At 44.9% G+C, this 26,490-nt stretch overlaps 1 protein-coding gene across 3 annotated transcripts in view; it reads right to left on the bottom strand.

Annotated features, from left to right (window-relative positions):
• The window catches only part of PACSIN2 (protein kinase C and casein kinase substrate in neurons 2), a 90,322-nt gene that overhangs the window by 55,982 nt on the left and 7,850 nt on the right, over positions 1 to 26,490 (bottom strand). The window contains exon 1 of one of the 3 annotated variants that reach the window (XM_075342156.1): positions 3,381 to 3,594. The exons of 1 other annotated variant lie outside the window; for it this stretch is intronic. The gene's annotated coding sequence lies outside the window, so the exon portion shown is untranslated. Of the gene's footprint in view, positions 1 to 3,380; positions 3,595 to 26,490 lie in introns of those variants that run through there. One more of the 3 variants, XM_075342153.1, reaches the window with a different exon arrangement.

A 26,490-nucleotide genomic window follows, 5' to 3' on the forward strand; every position in this document is an offset into this window, starting at 1 on the left:
ACATCTAAAAATACCAGGGGAGAAAACTTTGCACCAGAGGAGCTGTATTATACTCCAGAGCTGCACTCACTGTGTACAAACAGTACTGATCCTGAGTTATATTTTGTATTATACTCCAGAGCTGCACTCACTGTGTACATACAGTACTGATCCTGAGTTATATTCTATATTATACTCCAGAGCTGCACTCACTGTGTACATACTGTACTGATGCTGAGTTATATTCTGTATTATACTCCAGAGCTGCACTCACTGTGTACATACAGTACTGATCCTGAGTTATATTCTATATTATACTCCAGAGCTGCACTCACTGTGTACATACAGTACTGATCCTGAGTTATATTCTGTATTATACTCCAGAGCTGTGCTCACTATTCTGCTGGTGCAGTCACTGTGTACATACATTACTGATCCTAAGTTACATCCTGTATTATACTCCAGAGCTGCACTCACTATTGTAATGTATGTACATAGTGACTGCACTAGTAGAATAGTGAGTGCAGCTCTGGAGTATAATACAGGATGTAACTCAGGATTCATACAGGATCAGTAATGTATGTACACAGTGACTGCCTGCACCAGTAGATTACTATCCTGTACTGATCCTGAGTTTCATCCTGTATTATACTCCAGAGCTGCACGGGTTGTTGCTGTCTGCAGAATATTCCAATGACAAATAGCAGAATAGTGAGTGCAGCTCTGGGGTATAATACAGGATGTAACCCAGGATCAGTAATGTAATGTATGTACACAGTGACAGCACCAGCAGAATAGTGACTGCACCAGCAGAATAGGGAGTATAATACAGGAGGTAACTCAGGATCAGTTCAGGATCAGTAATGTAATGTATATACACAGTAACTGCACCAGCAGAATAGTGAGCGCAGCTCTGGAGTATAATACAGGATGTAATTGGTTACTCCACATAAATTAAGAATCAGATTTACAATGACAGCCATTAATTTACGACACGACCGCCACATCCCGGCTTCTCCACCGCAGCCCCAGTGAACAATAACTTTACTGTCAGAGCTTAATGTACTAGGGAAATATCTAAACTGCGCAATTATGGATTTCACAGGAGATTTTCATCACTGTCGACCAATTAAAATACTGAAAGAAATGTATACAATGCACCCACAGATCACGCAGAGGCCTAAAATACCCCAGAGACATGGACTCTCACTGCTCTGTAGCGGGGTGGTCTCATCAGACACCTTCTCCCATCACCCCCAGATAACAGCCCATTATACAGTTTTAAGCTGCCACCACTGCTGGGGAAATATAGCCGTAGTCGTAACACAAGGATGTCTTTAGTCCACCCAAACTGAAGCCTTTGTAGGAGCAGTAGACCCCTTTTATATTGTCAAAAGCCATGGTCCGTAAACAGCTTACAACACAGCAAAGGGATCTCATTGATAGCTTTTAACAATCAGAAGGGTACAAATAAAATTTCCAAGGCATTAGATATACCAGGAGATGCTTAAGACCGTCATCAATGAATGGTTTTGTGACATTAGCTTGGATGTTGCTCAAAAAACTGAATAAGTCAAGAAGAAAATTGGTCCGGGAGGCTGCCAAGAGGCTGACAGTAACATTAAAGGAGCTGCAGCAATTTCTGCAAGAGACCGAAAGTAACATTAAAGGAGCTGCAGGACTTTCTGCAAAGTGCTGGTTGTGTACTGTATGAGACAACAATTTCCCGTATTCTTCATATGTATGACCCGTGAGGTAGGGCGGCAAGATGGAAGCCTTTTCTTACAACAAAAAAACATCCCAGTTCTGCAACGTTTTGCCAAAAACTACATCAAATCTTACAAAATCATGTGGGAACACGTGTTATGGTCTAAGGAGACCAAGGTTGAATGTTTTGGCCATAATTCCAAAAAGGTATGTTTGTGCAAAGCCTGCAGTGCGCATTACCAAAAGAACAACATACCCACAGTGAGGCATGGTGGAGGCAGCATTATGCTTTGGGTCTGTTTTTTTTTAGCATCTTCTGTCATCTCCAATGTGAAAAACAAGGAGGAGAGGTAGCTGTTCCATGGTTCTCTCTATTCACTTCTATGGGAGATATAGAAGATAAGCCACTGTTCCATTCTGGCCTCTCACCAGGAGGGTACACCCTGGTGAGGGTGCCCATGTGCCAAACTCATTGCCGTGACTACCACTGACCTCAATGGAAAGAATTGTGAGCATGGCTGCACAAAAACAGCCATAATGGACTACGAAATGAGTTGGGGCACACGCAGAGCATCGCAGCCATGCTAGAAAGGAGTCGGGGCACGCAGAACATCGCAGCCATGCTAGAAAGGAGTCGGGGCACGCAGAACATCGCAGCCATGCTAGAAAGGAGTCGGGGCACGCAGAACATCGCAGCCATGCTAGAAAGGAGTCAGGGCACGCAGAGCATCGCAGCTGGGTGTGTAGTCGTCTCTTACCTAGGAAGAGATACAGTATGGGGAGAAAGCAAGCCGGCATAGACAGGCCAGGGCTGTATTGGTGGTCTCGCGGGGGCTGCACAGTACTGGGCACATGGCTCATAGGGGCACGTACCAACACCGCAGAACATCTCAGGAACCAAAATCCATTTCCCTCCATCCTCCCAGATTTACAGCAGCCTCCCCTGGCCCCCGCACAGAACATTCCTCCATTGTCACAAACACATTTGCTCAAATATATTCATTAACACTACCTACATGCCGCAGATGGGGACCACAACCTGATTACTCATCATCATCTCCAGCAGCTACAAAAAAGGGGTGAAGCGTGGGGGGACGACCCCTCCATCATGGCTCCAAATACTGCGCTCCACCCTTATTTACATGTGGGGTAAAAATAAAATATATATAAAATATTATATATATATATATTATATATATATATATATATTATATATATATATATATATATATATATATATATATATATATATATATATATATATATATATATATATATATATATATATATATATATATATATATATATATATATATATATATATATATATATATATATATATATATATATATTTTGCACACTTGCAGGGATACTGGATTTTATTGTTTCCTTTTACCTGAGCCAAAACCCTTGTACCACGCACGAAGGAAGCCAGCTCTGCTACATCTCTCCATCGTATTCTGTCCCCCCCCCCCATGGTAATAAAGGCGACATCTCCTGCATCTGGATGAGGGGGGTATTAAGCCACTGAGTGGAGAGCATTAGTGACAGATTAGAGGGAGGGTATGATGTGGGGAGGGGGTGGTGAAGACACAAAGATGAAGGCATTCTCCTGGGTACACCTGTGCTGTGCAGCAGATGGCTGCGGTGCTCTTGGGAGAAGCAGCGTGTGACATTCAGGCTCCGGTACTTACAGGCGGTGGCGGGTGGTGCGGTGCTCTGCCTGCATTGCTGGCGCTCAGCCTGACAGCACCTGCATTGCTCCTGCACGGCTGTGACCTCTCTCCATCCGCACGGTCCTCACTCTGCCCGTTTCATCATTTCCTGTGCAGCAGAAATCCTTGCAGCTCAGGGTAAGGTCATTCCTGCACACTGCAGCAGGAGTCGCGTCCTCCGCCTTCTCCTCGCTGCTGCTGACAGCACAGTGACATGTTTACATATTGCAGCAGAGGCAGCAGCAGCTCCCTCCTCCCCCCTCCACAGGTACAGCGACACATCACACCGACACCGCACAGGGATCCCATTCACCACCGGAGAACACGACACCCGGGCAACAAACCAGGGGCTTCTAGTATAATATTTATATTATATATATATATATATATATATAATATATGTGTGTGTGTGTGTGTTGGTGTGTGTGTAATGTAATATATATATATATATATATATATATATATATATATATATATATATATATATGTGTATATGTGTATATATGTATTATTTTTTATATATATATATATATGTGTGTGTGTAATAAATATATATGTATAATTGTGTGTTTTATATATTATATATATATAATATATAAAACACACAATTATACATATATATTTATTATACACACACACACACATATATATATATAAAAAATAATACATATATACACATATACAGTTAGGTCCAGAAATATTTGGACAGTGACACAAGTTTTGTTATTTTAGCTGTTTACAAAAACATGTTCAGAAATACAATTATATATATAATATGGGCTGAAAGTGCACACTCCCAGCTGCAATATGAGAGTTTTCACATCCAAATCGGAGAAAGGGTTTAGGAATCATAGCTCTGTAATGCATAGCCTCCTCTTTTTCAAGGGACCAAAAGTAATTGGACAAGGGACTCTAAGGGCTGCAATTAACTCTGAAGGCGTCTCCCTCGTTAACCTGTAATCAATGAAGTCGTTAAAAGGTCTGGGGTTGATTACAGGTGTGTGGTTTTACATTTGGAAGCTGTTGCTGTGACCAGACAACATGCGGTCTAAGGAACTCTCAATTGAGGTGAAGCAGAACATCCTGAGGCTGAAAAAAAAGAAAAAATCCATCAGAGAGATAGCAGACATGCTTGGAGTAGCAAAATCAACAGTCGGGTACATTCTGAGAAAAAAGGAATTGACTGGTGAGCTTGGGAACTCAAAAAGGCCTGGGCGTCCACGGATGACAACAGTGGTGGATGATCGCCGCATACTTTCTTTGGTGAAGAAGAACCCGTTCACAACATCAACTGAAGTCCAGAACACTCTCAGTGAAGTAGGTGTATCTGTCTCTAAGTCACCAGTAAAGAGAAGACTCCATGAAAGTAAATACAAAGGGTTCACATCTAGATGCAAACCATTCATCAATTCCAAAAATAGACAGGCCAGAGTTAAATTTGCTGGAAAACACCTCATGAAGCCAGCTCAGTTCTGGAAAAGTATTCTTTGGACAGATGAGACAAAGATCAACCTGTACCAGAATGATGGGAAGAAAAAAGTTTGGAGAAGAAAGGGAACGGCACATGATCCAAGCCACACCACATCCTCTGTAAAACATGGTGGAGGCAACGTGATGGCATGGGCATGCATGGCTTTCAATGGCACTGGGTCACTTGTGTTTATTGATGACATAACAGCAGACAAGAGTAGCCGGATGAATTCTGAAGTGTACCGGGATATACTTTCAGCCCAGATTCAGCCAAATGCCGCAAAGTTGATCGGACGGCGCTTCATAGTACAGATGGACAATGACCCCAAGCATACAGCCAAAGCTACCCAGGAGTTCATGAGTGCAAAAAAGTGGAACATTCTGCAATGGCCACGTCAATCACCAGATCTTAACCCAATTGAGCATGCATTTCACTTGCTCAAATCCAGACTTAAGACGGAAAGACCCACAAACAAGCAAGACCTGAAGGCTGCGGCTGTAAAGGCCTGGCAAAGCATTAAGAAGGAGGAAACCCAGCGTTTGGTGATGTCCATGGGTTCCAGACTTAAGGCAGTGATTGCCTCCAAAGGATTCGCAACAAAATATTGAAAATAAAAATATTTTGTTTGGGTTTGGTTTATTTGTCCAATTACTTTTGACCTCCTAAAATGTGGAGTGTTTGTAAAGAAATGTGACAATTCCTACAATTTCTATCAGATATTTTTGTTCAAACCTTCAAATTAAACGTTACAATCTGCACTTGAATTCTGTTGTAGAGGTTTCATTTCAAATCCAATGTGGTGTCATGCAGAGCCCAACTCGCCAAAATTGTGTCACTGCCCAAATATTTCTGGACCTAACTGTATATAAAAATGTGTGTGTATACACAAACACGCATTATTTACACATACCCACACACACATATTACAGTGTATATACAGTATATGTACACACGCATAATAAATGTGTGTATATATGCGCATATTATATATATTTTACTTACATACAGTACAGCCCAAAAGTTTGGACACACCTTCAAATTCCAAACGTTTTCTTTATTTTCATGACTGAAAATTGTAGATTCACATTGAAGGCATCAAAACTATGAATTAACACATGTGGAATGAAATACTTAAAAAAGTGTGAAACAACTGAAAATATGTCTTATATTCTAGGTTCTTCACAGTAGCCACCTTTTGCTTTGATTACTGCTTTGCACACTCTTGGCATTCTCTTGATGAGCTTCAAGAGGTAGTCACCGGAAATGGTCTTCACTTCACAGGTGTGCCCTGTCAGGTTTAATAAGTGGGATTTCTTGCCTTATAAATGGGGTTGGGACCATCAGTTGTGTTGTGCAGAAGTCTGGTGGATACACAGCTGATAGTCCTACTGAATAGACTGTTAGAATTTGTATTATGGCAAGAAAAAAGCAGCTAAGTAAAGAAAAACGAGTGGCCATCATTACTTTAAGAAATGAAGGTCAGTCAGTCCGAAAAATTGGGAAAACTTTGAAACTGTAACCAAGTGCAGTGGCAAAAACCATCAAACGCTACAAAGAAACTGGCTCACATGAGGACCGCCCCAGGAAAGGAAGACCAAGAGTCACCTCTGCTGCGGAGGATAAGTTTATCAGAGTCACCAGCCTCAGAAATCGCAGGTTAATAGCAGCTCAGATTAGAGACCAGGTCAATGCCACACAGAGTTCTAGCAGCAGACACATCTCTAGAACAACTGTTAAGAGGAGACTTTGTGCAGCAGCCTTCATGGTAAAATAGCTGCTAGGAAACCACTGCTAAGGACAGGCAACAAGCAGAAGAGACTTGTTTGGGCTAAAGAACACAAGGAATGGACATTAGACCAGTGGAAATCTGTGCTTTGGTCTGAGGAGTCCAAATTTGAGATCTTTGGATCCAACCACCGTGTCTTTGTAGAAAAGGTGAACGGATGGACTCTACATGGCTGGTACCCACCGTGAGGCATGGAGGAGGAGGTATGATGGTGTGGGGGGGGGGGGTACTTTGCTGGTGACACTGTTGGGGATTTATTCAAAATTGAAGGCATACAGAACCAGCATGGCTACCACAGCATCTTGCAGCGGCGTGCTATTCCATCTGGTTTGCGTTTAGTTGGACCATCATTTATTTTTCAACATGACAATGACCCCAAACACACCTCCAGGCTGTGTTAGGGCTATTTGACTAAGAAGGAGAGTGATGGGGTGCTACGCCAGATGACCTGGCCTCCACAGTCACCAGACCTGAACCCAATCGAGATGGTTTGGGCTGAGCTGAACCGCAGAGTGAAGGCAAAAGGGCCAACAAGTGCTAAGAATCTCTGGGAACTCCTTCAAGACTGTTGGAAAACCATTTCCGGTGATTGACTCTTGAAGCTCATCAAGAGAATGCCAAGAGTGTGCAAAGCAGTAATCAAAGCAAAAGGAGCCTGCTGTGAAGAACCTAGAATATAAGACATATTTTCAGTTGTTTCACACTTTTTTGTTATATATATATATACATACATATATACACACACACACACACACACACACACACACATATATCTATAATATACTGTATTTTTTTTATTACACACACATATGCACACGCACTTACATATATAATGTACACACAGACACAGCTCTAGCAAAACTTAAGAGACCACTTTCAAATTGTCATTTTTTTCTGATTTTTCTCTTTCTATTTCTGAGTAAAATGTAAATTGTTCTTTTATTCTACAATCTACTGACGACGTCTGAATTTCCAGCAATAAATTTTGTATTTATTTTCTGAAAATGAGAAATGGTGAAAATAACAGAACAATGCACAAATAATGCAGAGAAAACAAGGTCATAATCATTTAGAAACAACAAAACTAATAATGTTTTACCTCAGGAAGAGTCAGAAATCAGTATTTTGTGGAATAACCATGTTTAATCCCAACTTTACACTGCTTTTGGGTGACATTATGCCTCTTCTGGTGCAAAAATGTAAGCAGTTCTTCTGTGTTTACATTCCAGAGGTTTTCAATTGGGTTCAGGTCTGGAGATTGGGCAGGCTATGGCAGGGTTTTGATGTGGTGGTCCTTCATCCACACATTGATTGACCTAGCTGAGGACTGGTTTTTCCAGCAGGACAACGCGCCATGCCACACAGAGTTGGGGACCATTGCCTGAGCAGAAGGAAGCAGCTGTTTTCCAGGATAACCTTGTATGCGGCTTGATTCATACATTCTTCGCAAACATTAATCTACCCAATTCCAGCCTTGCTGAAGCATCCCCAGATCATCACCGATCCTCCACCAAATTTCACAGTGGGTGCAAGACACTGTGGTGTGTACGCCTCTCCAGGTCTCACCTAGCCATTAGACGACCAGGTGTTAGGCAAAGCTGAAAATTAGGTAAAGAAAATTCAACAAATATCTTTGTGAAGGACGTATGAATCAAGCCGCATACAAGGTTATCCTGGAAAACAGTTGCTTCCTTCTGCTCAGGCAATGTTCCCCAACTCTGAGGACTGGTTTTTCCAGCAGGACAATGCGCCATGCCACATAGCTAGGTCAATCAATGTGTGGATGAAGAACCACCACATCAAAACCCTGTCATGGCCAGCCCAATATCCAGACCTGAACCCCATTGAAAACCTCTGGAAAATAATCAAGAGAAAGATGGATAGTCACAAGCCATCAAACAAAGAACTGCTTACATTACTGCACCAGAAGTGGCATAAGATCACCCAAAAGCCGTGTGACAGACTGGAGGAAAGCAGCCAAGACGCATGAAAGCTGGGAATAAACATCGTGGATATTCCACACAATATTGATTTCTGACTCTTCCTGACGTAAAACATTATTAGTATTGTTGTTTCTAAATGATTATGAACTTGTTTTCTTTGCATTATTTGTGCATAGTTTGTTATTTTCACCATTTCTCATTTTCAGAAAATAAGTACAAAACTTATTGCTTGGAAATTCGGAGACGTCGTCAGTATTTATAGAATAAAAGAACAATTCACATTTTACTCAAAAATATAAGAGAAAAATCAGAAAAACTGGAAATTTGGAAGTGGTCTCTTAATTTTTGCCAGAGCTGTGTCTGTCTGTATGTATATAATATTATTATAATATATATATATTTTTTTTTTTACACCGATAAAAAAAAAAAAAAAAAAAAAAAAAAAAAGAAGAAGTGACATAAGAAAAATATTTGTATACGGGTATTTAGAGGGAATCTGTCACCAGATTTTTACCACCTAATCTGAGAGCAGCCTAATGGGGAGACAGAGATCCTGATTCCAGCGATGTGTCACTTACAGGGCTGTTTAGTGTGCCTTTGATAAAATCACTGTTTAATCAGCAGCAGATTATCATTACAGGACTACTTTGCATGCTGCAGGTAGTCCAGTATATTCATGAGCTCTGTATAACTGCTAGATCTGCAGCAGAGAAAACATTGATTTTATCAAAAAGACAGCAAACTGCCCAGTAAGTGACACATCACTGGAATCAGGATCTCTGCCCCTTCATTATGCTCTTCTTGGATGGGGAAGCAAAACCTGGTGACAGTTTTCCTCTTTTAGGTGCATATTTTTTCCCTTTCTTATATTTTTATATACAAGTTTACAAGGAGGGGTGCAAATGTGGTAATATAAAGTGTTTTTCCAGGCAGAATACGTCCGGAGGATTTCCTAGCAAATACCTCTAACTGAAGGCTCCAATGTAGGTGACTATAGGTATACTGGTCCATACAATAGTGCCCATGCGCCCCGTGATCGCTTTTTACTTCTTTGCAGTGGTAACATTCCATATAAACATGGGACCACTGCAGACAATCACATGCCTTAATCATGGTGTGCCGCCTACCCTTTAAGCCAACGATTGGCTGCAGCAATCAAGTATGTAGACGGCAGGACGAGTAAACTGAGACCACCGGGGAACACCTGAGAGGTGGGCAAGTGAAAAAGGAGAGTCTAACATTAGAAAACCCCTCCATAAACAGCGCCACGCCTGTCCAAAAGGTTGTGGATGGTATTGCAGCTGAGCAAGACTAAAAATGGGACTGAACTGTAATACCACACACAACCTGTAGAAAGGTGAGGCGCTGTTTTTGAATGGCTAATGCCATCTGTGACACCAATGGTGACGAGCAGAGCAAAGAGCTTACAATCTATTGTCCCCCTCTCAGGCGCCAGGATTCCAAGAAAAGGGAGGAGGGGGTCATTAACCTTCAGGACAAGGTGCTCACATTGTGCTTTGATAGGAGGAGTGCTAAAATAGCCACAGCGATAAATATGTCACCACAATAGGGACCTTTGTCCCCGGCCGGTGAAGACGAGGAAGCGCTGAGCACAGGTCTACGAAGCTGCTGACAGGTTAATAAAAAGGGTCTGTTTTTAGAAAAACACGGCCAGATCCGAAATCAAAAACAGAACGACCTCGGAGCAAGGATGTCAGCCAAGAAAAGAGCGGAGACGGCGAAAATATCCACCGCCCCGGTGCCCTTCACCTGTACAGATCACCTCATCAGCCCCCATCAATGACACAAAACGGCTCATTGCTCCGGGCGACAAGTCTCAACTTGGGCGACTTTTGGATCAAAAAGTCAATTATGTGACATTACAGGTCGGAAGAGGCGGCACCGAAACATCAGAGGAAAATCAGAAGACAAAAAAAGGCTCAAACAACCTAAAAATGTGACATCATATTGCCATAGCCCTCTTTACAGTTCTGGACCATCATGTATGGAGAAAGCTTCTTCAGGTACCACCTTGAAAGGTCTTCCACCCAAGAGATCTCCTTCTACCTCCATTTGTAAGTTTCAGGTGCCACCTTGGAAAGGTCTTCCACCCAAGAGATTTCTTGCCTCAATTTGTAAGTTTCAGGTGCCACCTTGGAAGGTCCTCCACCCAAGAGATCTCCTCATCCCTCCATTTATAAGTTTCAGGTGCCACCTTGGAAGGTCTTCCACACAAGAGATCTCCTTCTGCCTCCATTTGTAAGTTTCAGGTGCCACCTTGGAAGGTCTTCCACCCAAGAGATCTCCTTCTCCCTCCATTTGTAAGATTCAGGTGCCACCTTGGAAGGTATTCCACCCAAGAGATCTCATCCCTCCATTTATAAAAGTTTCAGGTGCCACCTTGGAAGGTCCTCCACCCAAGAGATCTCCTCCTACCTCCATTTGTAAGATGCAGGTGCCACCTTGGAAGGTCCTCCACCCAAGAGATCTCCTAATGCTTCCATTTGTAAGTTTCAGGTGCCACCTTGGAAGGTCCTCCACCCAAGAGATCTCCTCATTCCTCCATTTGTAAGTTTGACAAACCCACAAACAACAAAATAAATAAATAAGATACAAAAACGAGGGTCAGACAGAGCTAAACAAAATATCCTGTGCCAATAGCCTTCATATTCCGTGACCTTTCCCACGACGTAGGACATAAAAAGCCTTCCAATATCTCTGCCAAAGTGAAGTGTCCAAAAAAACACCCCTGCAGGTCCAACGTAAACCACACCAGGTCCCACGACGCTTCCAGCACTGCTACAGCTGAAGCTCACATCGAGCGCCATAGAACAAAACTGCGAGGTTCAGACAGCGATTGATGTGAGTCGCGCAATCAGCACTGATGTCGCTCAGGTGATATGCGGTCACATGTGGAGGTCTGCAGCTGTGGCTAACCTGAGCGACGTCACCGCTGAACACGCAGCTCACTTCAGTCACTGCGTGGAGCTCACAGCAGGCGGTCATGATCTATGGCGCTTGCTGTGAGCTTCACATGTAGCAGTGCTGGAAGCCTCGTGGGACCTTGTGTGCATTATGTCAGACCTGCAGGGGCGTTTTGTGGGTTAATAAAGTGGAGAAAGTTTGACTTTTTTGTCAATTATTTCAAATAAAGGATTTTTTGAGTGTTTGTGTTTATTTTCTCTCACTTACAGATTAGTAATGGAGTGGGGGGGTCTCAGATGTCTCCCATTACTAATCTAGGATTTAGTGGCAGCTGTGGGCTACCATTAATTTATTATTACCCAGATTGCCACCGCACCAAGAAGAGCCGTGTCCGGTGCCAGAATTTCAAACAAAATCAAAAATCCCAGGGGTAAAAGGGCTTACAATGCCAAAACCGGTGACCGACACCCTTTAATTTCAATAGTTAAGGGACTGTTCTGTAATACGATGTTCCCTTTTCAACCAAGTAACACGTGGCCATAATATGAACATCTCGCCAAGATCGTAAATTCCATCTATGACTCAATCACCAAAACCCGCCTAATAGGAGAATCAAGAGCTCCAACGATCCCGACTTTTGCAACATCAGGTACTATTATTACACAGAGTATAGTTTACAGTGTCCCAGCCCTTATGTAGTACGGATATTCCTAATAATATTGTAGGAGAGTTCAAAAATGATAATTAGCAATTCCAAAATTAAATCCTATACACACCCACTGGCCCGGCACTCCCAGGAAGGACGAGAAGACGAACCTGATGAGAGGACTCACGGAAGGACAGGAGAAAACGTGACTGCCGGTAACATCAACCTGCCGAGACACGCGGAGGAGCCTGGAGATGTTGTGACCACATCAAGCTTAAAAAGTTTTCATCTGGAGACGTCTGTCTCGTCATTTGAAGGTCATTAGAAAGACGATCAAAAGTACGTCACTACGTGAAAACAAGACTTTGTGGTGTCGGTCAACACTCTGGAGAGTTCAGAACGATCCTGCTGATGTTGGTGGAAAAATGATTGGGCAAGAAATGATATCAACATGCCCAATCCTTATGTTCCTACAGGAGCAAAGCCACAGCCGGAGGTGGCAGCTTGTCCTCCACTCCCCACCAAGCACTTATGCAAGGTTGCCAATCCCATGTGTTTGGAGTCAGATGGAATAGGTGAAGGCTAAAGTCCACCCAACTGTCCTCGTATTCAAAGACCAATGTGGATCTAGACATAGTTAGCCTTGACTACAGTTTTGATCTACATCTTGAGGGGATTTATTTTGGAGTAAGACCCATGGAGTTAACACTAGAAGTCCCAGAGAGGGGTCATTTAACATTTCTACCATTGGAACCCTATGGAGCTCGAGATTCCTGGGACTTCAGGAGTCAATTATTTCTCACTGCCCCACAAATATATGCACACTCGGCTCAGACGACTGAGCATGCATGGGTTTTCAGATGAGAGGGGTGTATAAGCGGTGACTAGATACCTCCGGAAGTGGTCAGCTTCCCTGGAAACGCTAACATGTTCCTTCCTTCTTTCGAATGGAATATGCCATTGGGGAGAGCCCCACCAAACACATTGGATTGTTGGCCATTAGTGATGAGTGGGCACTTCCATGCTCAGGTGCTCAGTACTCGTAACTAGTGATGAGCGGGCACTACCATGCTCGGGTGCTCAGTACTGGTAACTAGTGATGAGCGGGCACTACCATGGTCGGGTGCTCAGTACTTGAAACAAGCAGTTGGATACTCGGATGGCCACGACTCGAAAGTCAATAGGGTACGCAAGCATTTTTCTGGGAAATCTTCCATAAAATTGCTCAAGTCCCCCATTGACATCCATTATATGCAGGTACTTAAGTTGCGATCATCTGAGTGTCCAACTGCTCAATGAAACCAGAGCATGGTAGTGCCCACTCATCACTAGTTACGAGTACTGAGCACCAGAGCATGGTAGTGCCCGCTCATCACTAGTTACGAGTACAGAGCACCCGAGCATGGTAGTGCCCGCTCATCACTAGTTACGAGTACTGAGCACCTGAGCATGGTAGTGCTCGCTCATCACTAGTTACGAGTACTGAGCACCTGAGCATGGTAGTGCCCGCTCATCACTAGTTACGAGTACTGAGCACCTGAGCATGGTAGTGCTCGCTCATCACTAGTTACGAGTACTGAGCACCCGAGCATGGTAGTGCCCGCTCATCACTAGTTACGAGTACTGAGCACCTGAGCATGGTAGTGCCCGCTCATCACTAGTTACGAGTACTGAGCACCTGAGCATGGTAGTGCCCGCTCATCACTAGTTACGAGTACTGAGCACCTGAGCATGGTAGTGCCCACTCATCACTAGTTACGAGTACTGAGCACCCGAGCATGGTAGTGCCCGCTCATCACTAGTTACGAGTACTGAGCACCTGAGCATGGTAGTGCCCACTCATCACTAGTTACGAGTACTGAGCACCCGAGCATGGTAGTGCCTGCTCATCACTAGTTACGAGTACTGAGCACCAGAGCATGGTAGTGCCCGCTCATCACTAGTTACGAGTACTGAGCACCCGAGCATGGTAGTGCCCGCTCATCACTAGTTACGAGTACCGAGCACCTGAGCATGGTAGTGGCCGCTCATCACTAGTTACGAGTACTGAGCACCCGAGCATGGTAGTGCCCACTCATCACTAGTTACGAGTACTGAGCACCAGAGCATGGTAGTGCCCGCTCATCACTAGTTACGAGTACTGAGCACCCGAGCATGGTTGTGCCCGCTCATCACTATTGGACATGGGTACAGCTTTGTCCTAGCTAATATGTAAATGGGGGTGGGGATGGCTTCCCAATAAAAAGAATGGGGCATGTTGGTTTTCAACATGCCCAATCCCTTATTCCTATGGGAGCTAGGCTACTACTAGAACAGTCCCACAGCATCATATTTATGGCGGAATCAGGAAGAAAAGCTCTCTCAAAAAAAGGGGTATTTCCATTCCAAAAAGTGATCTTCTGTGACCAATCCCAAGAGTGAAGGGAATGGTTTAAATATAGGGTCCCTTTGTAAATTATTTCCAAAAACACTGGCCACCAGATCATGGATGGGTCTGCATCCAAAATCAAGTGTATAGGATTAGCTATAAGTCTTGGCTATAGCCTGGGTTACATTGAAGGTCCAGGTGTAGTCCTCAACCATCTCAATTTCCAGACAACCTTTCCCACCACCAGTATCTGTAGATGGAACCGGAGATCCTCCAGTTATGTCAGTGTGGCCACGATGGAGGTAGTCGTAGTCAGAAAGCTCTGGCCCTGTAGTCTTTCTCTGTACTATTTGCAAAGACATAAACGTGACAGTCACCACATCCTGACCAAACAAAACGGTCACGTAAAGTATCAGAGTCTAAAAATATGTGAACCAGAAACCAGACTAAAGAGAAGTCCGTGAGATGTCCAATTTTCCCAACCAGGTCACAGTGTGATAGTCAGTGTGGCCGCCGTCGTAGCAGAAGGTTTGCCGCTCAGCTTCTCCACTTGGACCAGAACGGTTATACAGGAGCTTGGGTAGGTCGGACATCACCCAATGTTGTAATGGTGGCTATAAGGCCAGTAGCCCACCACTGCCGGTATGACAGCTTCAGACAAGCCTATGCTAATAAGTTGTGTTCTTCATAGGTCTTGGATCTTAGGGTTCCAACAATGGTCAGGTGGCCCCATTTCTCCCAACCTCAACAGACAAAAATGGTCAGCAGGAGCGTGAGGAGGTCGGACATCATCCACGGTTGTAATGGTGGCTATAAGGCTGGTAGCCCACCACTGCAGGTATGACATTTCCAGGCATGCTCATCCCCAAATGGTGTTCTTCAATGGTCTTGGATCTCCAAAAAGAGTGTATGGGCATCTTAGGGATCCAATAGTGGTCAGGTGGCCTCATATCTCCCGACCTCATCAAACAATAACTGTCAGCCAAGTGAACAAGTGTTCTCAATGGGGAGAGTGGAGTTAGCCAATATCAGACACCTCCAGCTGCTTTACTCACCCTCCCCAGGTCAAGTGAAGTGTGTCTGCAGTGCTGGATGTCACGTCAACAGCGCTGCAGCCAATCAGTTGCTCTGTTCGAGTTGAGAGCATGAGCTGCTCAGAGCCAGAGGTCACAGATTGTCAGCAGCACTGTTGACGTGATGTCAACGACAGACCCGAGAGTCAACGTTGGACCCAGGGAAAGTCCAGAATCTTAACTAGATCAATTAGACAACCCCCCCTTTCCCGAGAACCTTGCCACTCTGGCAGGCAGCAGGAGAAGGAGGACACTTTGGTGACCCTTGATGCCGATTTCACAATAGCAAGCAATCCAGGATAAGAAGTCGAGGCACTTAATATTTTACTAACGGCGTGAATAATGTAGGAAGGCGGCAGGATAACTCTCCAGTGTGCACTCAAGGCCTCCTCAGAAGTAAAGGAGCTAAGAGGTCAGAAAAGAGGGAAGTCTCATTTCATCTGCATCAGAAGAAGTCAACAAAACGCTCCCGTGACGGATTTGGGAAATGTTTGGACTTTAAATGAAGCGACTATTGCAGTACGGCTGGAATTTCTATTTTTGTAGTCTCCATTAATTTTCTTTCGTATAGGTTGATCTTTCCATCATAGATAGAATCCATGAGAAATGTAGGACTTGTGACGGCCAGCAAAAAAAAAAAAAAAAAAAAAAAAAAAAAGATTAAACACGAGGCGGTGGTAGAAAAAAAAAATAAAGTAGACCGGCAGGAGGAGGCGGCGGCAACAAGGGGAGGTCGGCAGGAGGAGGCGGCGGCAACAAGGGGAGGTCGGCAGGAGGAGAAGGAGGCGGCAAAAAAAAGGGGAGGTCGGCAGGAGGAGGCGGCAAAAAAAAGGGGAGGTCGGCAGGAGGAGGCGGCAAAAAAAAGGGGAGGTCGGCAGGAGGAGGCGGCAAAAAAAAAGGGGAGGTCGGCAGGAGGAGGCGGCAAAAAAAAGGGGAGGTCGGCAGGAGGAGGCGGCAAAAAAAGGGGAGGTCGGCAGGAGGAGGCGGCAAAAAAGGGGAGGTCGGCAGGAGGAGGCGGCAAAAAAGGGGAGGTCGGCAGGAGAAGGCGGCAAAAAAGGGGAGGTCGGCAGGAGGAGGCGGCAAAAAAGGGGAGGTCGGCAGGAGGAGGCGGCAAAAAAAGGGGAGGTCGGCAGGAGGAGGCGGCAAAAAAAAAGGGGAGGTCGGCAGGAGGAGGCAGCAAAAAAAGGGGAGGTCGGCAGGAGGAGGCAGCAAAAAAAGGGGAGGTCGGCAGGAGGAGGCGGCAAAAAAAAGGGGAGGTCGGCAGGAGGAGGCGGCAAAAAAAGGGGAGGTCGGCAGGAGGAGGCGGCAAAAAAAGGGGAGGTCGGCAGGAGGAGGCAGCAAAAAAAGGGGAGGTCGGCAGGAGGAGGCGGCAAAAAAAAAGGGGAGGTCGGCAGGAGGGGACAGCAAAAAAAAAAAAAAAAAAAAAAAGGCAGATGGGAGGCAGGCAGCAAAAAGGAACAGACTGACAAAAGGAAGGCAGCAACAGCAAAGAAGGCAGGTCGGCAAAGGGAGGCAACAGCAAAAACGTGCCTGGCAGGGTAGGCAGCTGCAATAAAGCTCAGTCGGCAGAAGAGCTGGTAAATGACGCCGGAGCTCACACATAATCATGCTGGAAATAGCCTTTCCCCATGCACTGACCGGCAATATGCGCAGCGTTATCATACAGTGAAGCGTAAAAATTGCATTTACATTTCGGCGTTTCCCAACACATTCATGAAAGGGTTTCTTCTCTTATCGAGCCTCGGAAAAAAAAAAAATGAATAAAAATCAAGATAAATCCACGTGCCGCCTCCGGCAAACTCTGCTCCAGTTTTCAGAAGACGCAGACATACATCAAACCAATGGAGGAGAAGAATGAAAGGAAGCTCCGATCCAAACTGGAATACAAGGCAGCGAGGAGCACGTTCTGTATCAAGTCTATCAACAGAGATTAGCGTCTCCTCTCCAGATGAAGGAGCTCCTCTCACCAGGACAGAAACCCTTCTATCGGGATGTCTACATTACTGGGGTGGATGCCAACTGGAGAACCCAACCTTGCAAAAAAGATCTAAATGACCATGCGTGCCACCTATGGAGAGACCCAGTCTATGGACGACTCCTTTAATAGTCACAAGTACAAGACCGCATGGGAAAAGTGGCCAATTTTCCAGGAGTTAAAGAAAGTTAGGTCTTCAGGGATCCAAAACCACCATCGCTGAATCTTTGATGGATGCCTAAAACGTTAGGGAACCAAACCTACGAAGGGTCAACCAACTATGAGGTGTATGGATTCCCCAACGACAGATGCAGGGAGAAGAATACGATGATGAGGCAGTTTGACTTCAACATGCCCAATCCTTTTGCTCCACAGGAGATAAGCAGATGCCACCAGCAGCCCACTTACAATAAATTCATGTGTATGAGCGAGGAAAGTCAAGTGGGCCCATAACTATTTAAATGCTCAGCCTTAAAAAGGGGACTTGTCACAGAGTCAAAAAGTGGGCAGTTTTTGTTATTTTATTCCCGCCGCTCCACTGAATATTTAGCTTTTGATTTTTTTCTAAATCCGACGTACGGTCCCAGAGATACAGGCCTTTTTATTTAGTGCCAAGTTTTATGGTCTTTACTAAGAGGGCGTGGCTCCCATGCTGATTGGGTAGTCTAAAATCAAAACCCTCAGAGAAACCTGTGAGCCACACCCCCTTGTCAGATCATAAAAACTAGCACCATATAAAGAACCCCCAGATCTCTGGAACCATATGGCGGATTTAAAAAGAACAAAAAGTGGAAAACTCAGGGGAGAAGCGGAAAAAATATAAGAGCAAAAGCTGGTAAACGTTTACCTGGTGACAGATCCCCTTTAAACTTTCTAATACATTAGACCCAGAAAAGAGAACATGTGTGTTATGCCCGATAATACAATCTTCAAAAGCTGTTTTCCAGGTACTGGAATCCTCTGTCCACAGGTGCATTTTTTTTTACTCCTGGCGTCTGGGACAGACTGATAAAACCTCTTTAAGGGGTTGTCCATCTTTAGAAAAAGATAGCTGCTTTAGTCCAAAAACAGCTGTAGCGCCAGCGTCTGACGCAGACTTACCTCCTCGGCCGGGTCGTGTCCTCCTCGCACTCCCTTGGCCATCCACGTGTGCTGCTGCCTTCTTCCCCTCCCTGGCCCTGTACACGCCGCAGAGGGTTCCCGGGAGTGCACTTAAGATGCGCAAGCGCACATTGTCCCTCCTCTTTGGGAGGCATGCCATATCCCGGAAATACCTCTCAGCCTATGGCTGAGAGGCACTATGTATTTAAGGCATCCTCCCATTAGGGGAGGTGCCTGCGCAATGCTTCTAGATCGTCAGTTTTCCAGTCTGCTACCTAGCTACTGTAGTTGTCAGACCCTGGGCTCTTGTCCTGTTATCCCTGTGTCCGTCTTCAGTACCTGCCTATCCCTGCCGTGCCCACCATTCTTGTCCGCCTCTGTCACCCCACCTGTACTCATCTATTCCGGAGTCCGTCACCTGTCCTGGGGTCAGCTGCCACAGCCCCAGTCACTGCCCTGGGAGTGGTACCTGGCAGCCGCCCCGCGGTGGGTGCTTGGTCAAGCCCCTCTTACTAAAAAATAAGTGCGCGTACCCGCTGTGATCCAGTGGGTCCACTAATCCCGCTCATTGACCCTACACCAGCCGCAAGTATTAAAACACATATCCACAGGTTAGTTGTATTGCGGTGCAGTCCCACTGAAACGACTAAGGCCCCGCTGCAATACCGCACACGACCTGTAGACACGTGTGGTGCTGTATTTGTAAGAAAGAAGTCAAGTTTTTCTAATACTTTCATATAAATACAAGGGAGACATACATTTTGGAATCTAATCAGGTCTGTCTGGTCATTTTTAACGATTACGCACTTGTCGATGCCAATCTCTCATCATTAGTGGGTTCTTTGCCATCAGCAAAGCCGTGATTCAGATATTATTTGCAGATTTAGTGTTCACCAGTTCTGTTACAACATCAAGATCATCGTGTTTAGGAAACACAAAGCTGCACATTTTGCAAAAACAATAGCAAACCTTCTCTACAGCCAAATTACAGACCAATACAGTGTGACAAGTGGGATTTCCCAACTGGAAGGTCTACTGGGAAATGAAGACAACCAGCTCACCTTGGCCTGGTAAAAAGGTTCTCAACAAGTCTTGGCCTACAAGAATCCCCATAAAACGGAGCCTCATGGACCACCACTACACACTCGCTAAAAACAGGAAAGTCAATTATGAAGGAACAACACCCTCCTGACTCTTAATTTAACGGGATTGCACGGTCTTCCAAAACACAGAAGAACCACCACAGGTTGTGGATGACATTGAAGCTCAGTCCCTATGGTCGGGTGTGGTGCTGCTTTTACGTCAATAAATTACAATCTCAATGCCAGTTTGGAGGATGCGATGTTCTGCTCATTCGCACCCCACGTCCATTGTAATATCCATACATGGCAGGTTTTACAATGGTTTGTCCCTCTTATGGGTAAGGTGGCCATTAGGTTTCTCCATGCAAACCCAGTAAGACTTCACAACCTCAACAGAAGCTCCTTGTAGACACTGAGGTGTCAGCCCTGGTCAAAGCCAGTCATCAGATGGTGGTCTCTATAAGCTTTGGTTAAAAGGAGTCAATCCTTATCTCTTCTGATTCGGAGAGTAAGGTACATCTGCTCCATCCATCCCTGACCCTTCTGGTTCAAATGCGTTGGGGGGATTGTTGATTCTGGTCAATTTGAAAGAAATTCTCCTGCTTGGCTGGTTTGGAAAATTAGGTTCGTGGGCACTTCCTACCTATTGAGCCATGACCCTCCTAATTGGAGATAGTTGTTTGGGGAGCACCTATCCTTCAATCCCTAATCTTTCTACTTTGGAGGGTTAAGGACAGATTGCTTCTACCCAATTGATCCCCTTTCGGTTTAACTCTTATGTTGGGGACGGTTGGTTGAGGGCCCTTCTTCCCCAATGATCCTCCTGCTTTGGAGGGTTCGGGCCAGCTGGTGGAGGGCCCTTCTTCCTCACTGATTCCTGTTCCTTCTAGTTTTAAAAGGTTGGGGATGGATGGTTGAGGGTACGTCTCCACTATCGAACCCTAAACATTCTGGTATGGAGGGTTGGGGATGATTGGTTGAGGACACTTCTTCCACAGCGATCCCTGTTCCTTCTGGTTTTGTGGGTTGGGAATGGTTGGTTGAGGGCACTACCACCCCCCACCCCCACCCACCCACCCACCCATAAATCCCTGATCCTCCTGCTTTGGAGAGTTGAGATTGTTTGGTTGAGGGAACTTCTCCCCTATTGATCTCTGATCCTCCTGCTTTTGATGGTTGGAGATGGTTTGTTGAAGGTACTTCCACCCCTCCCCTCCCCCATAAATCCCTGATCCTCCTGCTTTGGAGGGTTGGGGTTGGTTGGTTGATGGCTCTTCTTTCCTACTGATCACTGATCCTTCTGTATTTGTAGATTGGGGACGGATAACTGAATGCACTTCACCACTGGTCCCTGAACCTTATGGTATGAAGGATTGGGGATTGTTGATTGAGGGCACTTCTTCCCCATTGATCTGTGATCCTCCTACTTTTGAGGGTTGGGGATGGTTGGTTGAGGGCACTTCTCCAGCATTGATCTTGCATCCTCCTGCTTTGGAGTGTTTGGGACAGTTGGTTGAGGGTACTTTTCCATTGATCCCTGATCCTTCTAGATTTTGTTGATTGGGGATGGTGAATTAAAGGCACGTCTCCCCCACGGATCCCTTAACCTTTTGGTATGGAGAGGAGGGGGGGTGTGGGGGGGGGGGGGGGGGGGGAGTACTTTTACTTTGGGATGAAGCTAGAACTAGACTCAAATTTCTGCGCACTGTGTGCCTTGTTGCCCTTTTTTTTAGTAGCCCTGGGGTATAGAAAGCACCCGTCAGGCTGTTCAGTTGAGACCACGGACTCTTCTCGTAAGGGGTCAGAAGTGGGGTTCCCTTTACAATAGGGGACCATACTAGGTTGGCATCTTCGGTTTACGATTACCTTCTATTAAATTCACGCATCTCATGTGGGATAATATAATTGATCGGCTTCCTATTACCCTCTGCACAGAATTACATTAAACGAGAGAGAGAGTAAAAACAGATTACTACCCGGCGAGTAAAATATAATAAAAGCCTAAAAGGAAAAAGCTGGCGGCGGTGGCGGCATCACGCTGCAGATAACTGGTGCGCCATTAACCCCTGCTCTGCCAGACAATAGCAAAACGCAACAGGCACAAGCCTTATTGAGTCCTCCGGGCACAATGTCACATTAGAAAGGACGCTGTCGTCCTCCTACAGTGACGAACGGTGCCCGCAGGGACTGTAAGGCGATGCCAGCCTCGGTGGTGATCCACACTGCTGCAGGGAAGCTCTGCATTGCTACGCGGGAGGGAAAATAAATAAATAAAACCGCCCGCAAACAGCTGACGATCAGAGGGCTAAGTACTGCAAACGAGATTACAGCTTCTGAAAATAGTGCCGACATAATCTTAGAAGAGCAACGAGGGCACCCTGGGCTGAAGAGCAGACATGGACGCCGAGCGCGGCCATAGAACATGAATATATGGGAATGGCATGTTTATAGGATATTTTATTAATGTCTCAGATATCCTTTGCTGTCCCTCTGTAGCCTCAGGGCCTAAAAAATAACATAGGCCTAGATTTGAGAGAGCAACATAAACAAACTGTCTGTTGCTCATAGCAACCAATCACAGCGCAGCTTTCATACCATACTCTGCTCTTGAAAAATGAAAGCTGAGCTGTGATTGGTTGCCATGGACAACAGCTCCTGGGCCACTGCATAAATCTACCTAATACGATCATTAAAATCAGGTAATGTCTTGAGTGGGGACAACGAAGGTGGTCGGGGTCTTATGAGGTCTCAGTCCTCTAATATGGGAAAACTTTGTAAGCAACTGTCTTTACGGCCCATAGCAACCAATCAAATCACAGCTTTCATTTTCTCAGAACAGAATCTAAAATGAAAGCTGAACAGTGATTGGTTGCTTTTAGATTGATTGAAACTATCTAATCCACTCCTGCCATTCAGACAGCGAATGGGTGTGGCTTATGCAAAGCAGCATAAACCGCAAAGGGGGTGTTCCTAAGTGGAATTGGCGCCATCTCGTTGAAAATTGAGACATCATGGAGGAACGCTGGCGCAACTCGTTTCTCCGACAAATCGCTAACACCGCCAACCAGTTAGTGTACCGGGAATGTAGACTAGAAAGTCCGGCTACACTTCATTATTACACCATGATGCCTGGGAGTAGGGCCGGTATGACGTTCCCATGTGAAGGCCTCTTCGAGGGGTTGTCCATGTGATCTATAGACTAATCTCCGGCTATCATTGCATCCAAGGCAAAAGCGGGACTTATAGAGGCAAGGCCTCCATTCCAACCTCTAACCATAATGGCCTCAGAGTGATGTTCCTTTGTTGACCTCTCACCCAGTCCTACACATCGAATTATAGTATGAGGGGGCATAACCTACAGTAGCCAGACCCTTGTGGTAGAACCAGTGGGGCAGCCATTTCTACAAAGTGTCTTAGGAGCCATTTTTGAACATGACAACACCAGGCCTAATGTGGTTCGTGGTACTGTGGGCAGCCTACGTGGCCTAAACGTGTCACCATGGCTGCAGCGTCTCCAGACTTGTCTCCCATTGAGCACATCTGGACCATCATTGGATGGGGATTCCCATGAGAGCTCTCTGTAGAGGATCTTGATGATTTTGGTGCCCAATTCCACACACAGGAGCTGCCAGCAGAGGATCTTGATGATTTTGGTGCTCAATTCCACACACAGGAGCTGCCAGCAGAGGATTTTGATGATTTTGGTGCTCAATTCCACACACAGGAGCTGCCAGCAGAGGATTTTGATGATTTTGGTGCTCAATTCCATACACAGGAGCTGCCAGCAGAGGATCTTGATGATTTTAGTGCCCAATTCCATACACGGGAGCTGCCAGCAGAGGATCTTGATGATTTTCGTGCCCAATTCCATACACAGGAGCTGCCAGCAGAAAATCTTGATGATTTTAGTGCCCAATTCCATACACTGGAGCTGCCAGCAGAGGATCTTGATGATTTTAGTGCCCAATTCCATACACGGGAGCTGCCAGCAGAGGATCTTGATGATTTTAGTGCCCAATTCCATACACTGGAGCTGCCAGCAGAGGATCTTGATGATTTTCGTGCCCAATTCCATACACGGGAGCTGCCAGCAGAGGATCTTGATGATTTTAGTGCCCAACTCCATACACAGGAGCTGCCAGCAGAGGATCTTGATGATTTTCATTCCGAATTCCTTTCAGCGCAGCAGATCTCTCCTCAGACAACTATTATTAACTCCACTGATAGCAGCCGAGGCTGTAAGTGCTGGGATTTCTGCACGTGGTGCTCATAGACTACGTGCACACGCTGCAGATCTGGTGCAGAAATTTTCTGCACGTTGTAGCAAAAAAAACTGTCAAAATCGGATGCAGTTTTGATGCAATTTTTTGGTCCATCAAGAAAGTCAATGAATTGAAGTCAATGTGTTAAAAAAAAAAAAAATGCTGCTAAACCCAACCAATAATTGACATGCTGCAGATTTTTTTTCTGCATCAAAATCTGCACCAAAACTGCATGAGGAAAAAAGGAAAAAAAAAAAAAAACCGCACCACGTGCACAGCAAATCTAAAATCCCATAGACTTTGCTGGCTTCAGGAAAGGCATGCAGATTTTGATGCACATTTTCACAAACAAAAGCTACACGTGTGCACAGGGCCATACTCTATATAATAATAATATAATAATTTATTCATTTATATAGCGCTATTAATTCCATAGCACTTTACATACATTGGCAACACTGTCCCCATTGGGGCTCACAATCTAAGGTCCCTAACTGTATGTTTTTTTGGAGTGTGGGAGGAAACCGGAGAACCCGGAGGAAACCCACGCAAACACGGGGAGAACATTCAAACTCCTTGCAGATGGTGTCCTTGGTGGGAATTGAACCCAGGACCCCAGCGCTGCAAGACTGCAATGCTAATCACTGAGCCACCATGCCCGTTCTGGGATTTCCATCATTCCCTGAATTTTCCTTCTTGGTGTTGCCATTTCAATATGGAGGGAAGTAAAGAAAATTTACACTGTGCCTTTAAATGAGCTAGATGCAATAAAGATGAGTGTCAGAGAGCACAATGCAGGACATAAATCTTTGGGACGGGGATTTGGCAGTGAATTTTTTTAAGTAATTAATCCAATTAAAGGCACAGTCTCCTTAAATGCCCTCCTGGGCTGCATTACTCAAGTATGGGAAGATCGTTGTTGTTCCAAAGTAGTAAAAAAAAAAAAAATATTATTATTATAATAATAATAATAATAAATATATATATTAATATAATATAATATAATATAATATAATATGTTGATTTTCCTTCCACCGCTTCCTTAGGCCTCCTTCACACGTCAGTTATTCTGGTACGTGTGATGTCCGTTTTCATACGTACCGGAGACACGGACATACGCAGACCCATTAAAATCAATAGGTCTGCAACCACATCAGTGTTTTCACAAGGACCATGTGGAGCACACGTGTGTCCACACAGAAGCAAGTCCCTTTTTTTCCCCGACAGCACAAGGTCCGCACACTGATGTGATCCGTGTGACACATACACGTGACTTTGAAATAAAATTATTTTCTATGCTCACCTGTTTTCGGCGCTGCTGTGACTTGCTCCCGGGTCCGCTCATAATACTCATGCGTATTCACTACACTGCGGACCCGGAAGTAGCAGCAGCGCCGGAGACCGCAGCGGCCGGAGACAGGCGAGTAAAACGTTCCTGCTCTCCGTGTGCCATCATGGATACAACACGGTTAACACTAGTGTGCTAAAATCACGGCACATGGATGTGTCATATGCACCTTCAACACAGCCGTACAAAACACAAACATTTTTCACAGACATGTAAAGGGAGTGTCCAGATTCCCAAAACAGCACCAGGTTGCATTTCTATCAGTGGAAGCTGCAATACCATGTTCAACCTCTACACATGGGTGGTGCTGTTTTAAGAAGAAAGTAGCCATTTTTTCCCCCCATAAACAAAGACAACCCATTTAGGCACTGTGCAGTTTTTGATGCATTTTTGGTGCAGTTTTATTGCCGAAATCTGCATGTTTATCCTTACTCCAGCAAAGGATATGAGAAATCAGAAATGCTGTCCGCACGTTGCTTCTTTTTTCCTTGCAGTTTTTGGAGCAGAAAAATAAAAAAGAATAAAAAAAAAGAAGCAGCATGTCAATTGTTAGTCTGGTTTTTCCTGCGTTTTTTAGGCTCTTCAAGCAATTGAATTCACAAAAAATAAATAAATAAAATAAAAACATATACATACACACATAATATATATATATATATATATATATATATATATATATATATATATATATATATATATATATATATATATATATATATATATAAAAACGCACCCAAAAAAAAAACCACGTGGTTTTTGGTCTGTTTTTTTTCAGCCACAGGGTGCTTTTTTTGGTGCAGAAAATTTCTGCAGCATGTGCACATAACCTTAAGCTCTCCATAAATAGTGTTAGAACAATCAAACCAGGCCAGACTGAAACTAGAGAACAGCGTACCCTGCCGCCGCTTATCCTCCCTTCAGTCCAAGTAGAGTCGAAGGGAGAAGTACAAAAACGGCCAAATCACTGTGTCGTTGAGGATGTTTTAGGCGTGTTGCTTAGCAAAGACATTGATTTTTGTAAAGCCGGACAGCAGGGGTCATACAGCAGCCTGCCTGCCTCTGCTCCACAGGCTTGTTTCGGTTGCTACCCATACAGACCAGGGTTAAGC

Source organism: Anomaloglossus baeobatrachus, chromosome 4, assembly GCF_048569485.1.
Source record: "Anomaloglossus baeobatrachus isolate aAnoBae1 chromosome 4, aAnoBae1.hap1, whole genome shotgun sequence".
NCBI lineage: Eukaryota > Metazoa > Chordata > Amphibia > Anura > Aromobatidae > Anomaloglossus > Anomaloglossus baeobatrachus.